Below are 4,314 nucleotides of genomic sequence, written 5' to 3'. Positions count from 1 at the left end.
TGTATTACAAATGTCGTAATTTTTCTGAAAAATTTTAAGTTTTTCATATTTTTACATAGAAATATATAATGTAATTAATTGAAATTATTTATAAACCTCAACTAAATTCAACCGAAATGGTTTTTTCTGTTTTTCGAAATTCTTTATGTTTTGTATTTTATCTTAATATTTTAAACTCTATTTTGTCCCAGGTATTCTGTTAGCTATATTTATCTAACATACTTAATATGTACATCAGCATACGCGTAATTTCATTAGATTTACAATGGTATATAACACTTTATGGTTTCATTCTATTATCAATCAAATTTTTCAGTTTAACTAACATAGTAACATAATTTATCCTAAATATCTACTTGTTTGTTACGCTTGCTTTGTAAATAACGATTTCTATGTTATTTTTTACATTATTTCGCGATGTTTTAGTAGCGTAAATAGGCTTCGATAAATTTTAATAAAATTTGATCTAGATTGAATTTTGAAAAACGGAAAAAACCGTTTCGTAGATTTTATTGATTTCAATTAATTTCAATTAATTATATTAAAATCATATATGTTAAAATGAAAAAAATCTGAAACTTTTACGAAAAATTTAGATTACTTTTACTGTTACACAAAAATTTACACAAATCTGGTATGCCATTGAAAGCGTCTCCCCAGGACCTTTCTAATGATACTAAAATTTTATATCTTTCCTTTGGAAGAAATATGAAAAAAAAATCATGAAAACCTCAAAAAAGGACCTTTTTATCCTTTGATCCAGCTCGCCAAATATTAACCCCAGGACAAAAATTTTGAGAAACGCTATCTTATAATCAATTAAACTTTAATTTTAGTTGAGAACCAGGCCATTCTAATTTATATAAGAGATTTATTGACAATAAACTATAGTTACTAATATTTGTAGCTCAATTATTAGCGTATAATAAATAATTAGCGTATAATATTATTAGCGTATAATAAGTTAAGATTGAGGGACGGACAAAGATTCATTATATCAATATATGTATATTAGGGTGATCGATTCTGTTTTTCAATCGGTCATAAAACCGTTTTTTTCTGATTTACCAGTGTCGGTTTTTTCTAAATGTTGATTTTTTCGAATATCGAATAACCCGGTTTTTTAACTTTTTAAAAGCCGGTTTCGAATACTTTTATTTGCTTTGTATTCAAAGATTACTTCAATTAAATTTTGAAATAAATAATAATACAGCCTGTCTAAATTTCAAGAAACTAGAGTATATTTTTCTAAAGCACCTTTGGTTAAACTTTTTTGGTTTTCCTAATTATGAAAATTTACTTGTAAAATTGATTGGAATAACTGTTGGATAAAATTTTATCAATCTTAAGATTATATTCCAATTACAATAATTAATTTGTCGCTGAAATATTATAGCAGTGTTGGAATGCCTATGAAAATTTACTAAACAGGGACTTAGAATAAACTAAGATTATGATTCTTCCCAATTATTTACATTAAAGAAATAATGTTTTTTTCAAATTAAACTAGATGTTTTTATTTATAATTATAATTATTTCTCTGAATTTGAAAAATATCAACCGGTTTTTTTCAAATGTTAACAATTCGAACTACTCGAAAACCGGTTTTTGGAAAATGTCGAATAATCGATCACCCTACGGTATATATAATACCTTTTCTACTTCTGTTGTTGATTATTTAAAAATGTTTAAATATGTGAAGGTGTATTTAAGAAATTAAAAACTTTCAGCAAAAAAAAAAAAAAATATTTTAGTACTCTAAGATCCAAAAAAGTACCCTCTGAAATATTTTTTGATACTGAAACAAAATCTCATTTTCCATCCCTGATACATATGTATATACAATTCAGTTCTTGTTTTGATCTTAAAGCGAGTAGTGCTGACGTAAAAATGCAAGTGTTGTGAAGAGTAAAATAAGTGTACACCAACAAATAATATCTAACTGTAAAACAAAAGATACGTATTGTATTTTGTAATAAATTTTGAAAATATATTAGGGTGAGGTGTATACAACATTCCGCATAGCCGAATTTAACACAGCTATTTGATATACATTTTTACCCACTTACTATATTTATATGGACACAAAATATTATCTTATTTTTCAGCAATATGGGTCGAATAAAAATTAAAAAAATAAGATAGAGCTGAGTGATATGGAGGAAGAAATCACAGAGGAGACGCGGGATGCTACATTTTAACTTAATTTAAGGTTTTGTGTTTTATTTATTTATTTATATTTTTTAAATTTGGTTTTGATATTTTATATTAAAATAAAAAACAAAATTATTAAAGAATATAAAAAACATGCGTTTTATTATATTAAAAAAGCGTTATCAAAAGGGTTTTAGTAACGTATAAATATAATATATTCAATAATGCCTTATATAGGAGCATTAATGAAGCGTATACATAAAGCACAGATCTAATAAAATATAAAATACATGATATAAGTGCAACTAGTTGCTATTAAATAAGCGCGATTCAAAACCTATTGCTTCTAAGTGGCTCATTTCAAACAAAAACCATGTACTTTTAATGCGCACCAGTAAGTGATTTCGGATTTAGTCTCCCTTACAAAATTGCTTCCGCGCAAGCAGTATTTTTTGCTGGGATATTTCTGTCAAATTTTGTATCTATATCGTAATTTAGTAATAAGTAATGTGTGTTCAAGTGATTTTCTGAAGGGAACCTTGCATAGGACCGACCGCACCCTTGTTATGGACCGATCGTGAAAAAATCTTGAAATAGAATTTTTGTATACCAAACTAATATTTGTGCCAAATTTTGTATCAATAGCTTCATTTGGTAATGACTAATGGGCGTTTAAGAGATTTTCGTAAAAGGGACCTTGTATGGGAGCTATGACCAATTATGTATATAAAGACAAAATTTCAAAATTCTGTATCTATATCATTATTTGGTAATGAATATTGTGCATTTAAGTGATTTTCTGGAGGGGACCTAGTATGAGAGCTATGACCAAATATGGACCGATCGTAAAACAGTTTTACCTATAGTGTAATTTATGTATATAACAGCAATATTTGTGCTAAATGTATGGATATCTTAATTTAGTAATGAGTTATGCCCGTTAAAGTGATTTTCGGGAAGGGACCTTGTATGGGAGCTATGACCAATTATGGATCGATCAGAAAAAAAATTCATAGTAATATTTCTGTATATGTGAGCAATACTTGTACCTAATTTTATATGGATATCTTAATTTAGTAATGAGTTATGTGTGTTTAAGTGATTTTCGGGAGGGGACCTTGTATTGGAGCTATGACCAATTATGGACCGATCGGAAAAAACTTTCACAGTGCATATGAGCAATATTTATTCCAAATTTTATATGGATATCTTAATTTAGTAATGAGTTATGCGCGTTTATGTGATTTCCGGGAGAGGACCTTGTATGAGAGCTATGTCCAATTATGGACCCATCCAGAAAATTTTTTCTCTAAATGAATTCTATTGACATACGATTTGAAGTTGTAAAATTTTGTGAAGATAGCAGCATTCTGACGGAAGTTATTAACAAAAAACTCATTTTCCGGGAATATGTACTTTTTAATGGGAGGTATATGAAATTGTGGATCGATTCTGGCAATTTTCAGCAGGAATCAAGATCTTGTGTTGAAACGAATGTGTGGTGACTTTCGTGAAATTATCTTGCATAGTTTTCGAGAAAATTACATCAGAGTTTCGGAGTTGCTTTAAATTTTGATTCATAACTTTTCCCCATGTGAACCGATTTTGCTCATTTTCAATACCAAACTGTACCGGATAATAATGAATATTTTTACTGAATTTCGTTAATTTTCAATGCTTTGTTTGAGCGTGAACGTGTTTTACACAAACAGACAGACGGAAGGACAGACGGACATAGCTTAATCGACTAAGAAATTCATAAGGATTTAGAATATACAGCTGCGTTCAAAATAATAGGAGTGAGACTTAAAAATAATTGTGCTGCTCAATTTTAAAAAAGAAACATTTACAGAAATCCAATGTTTTTTCACGATATTTGTTTGTTAAGTGTTTAAAATACAAAACGAATGAAATTTTTTATATACATTCATTAGATTTTTTGGTATTCACTTTTTTCGAAATCTATATCCGGTTTCGACTGTTCAAAAAAATAGGAGTACCGTATATATATAACCTAAGATAGATTAATTTACATTATTCATTGTTAATATTAAAAATGTAATATAAAACTGTTATATTTAGATGATTTTAAGTAATTTTAAGATCATTTCAGAATTATTTCATTTAAAATCCTGAAATAAATGTCAGAATTGACGAAAA

Source organism: Lucilia sericata, unplaced genomic scaffold (assembly GCF_015586225.1).
Source record: "Lucilia sericata isolate MDLA Ls3-8-SP2 unplaced genomic scaffold, ASM1558622v1 Contig000436F_arrow, whole genome shotgun sequence".
Classification (NCBI taxonomy): Eukaryota; Metazoa; Arthropoda; class Insecta; order Diptera; family Calliphoridae; genus Lucilia; species Lucilia sericata.
This window is presented reverse-complemented; position numbering follows the sequence as displayed.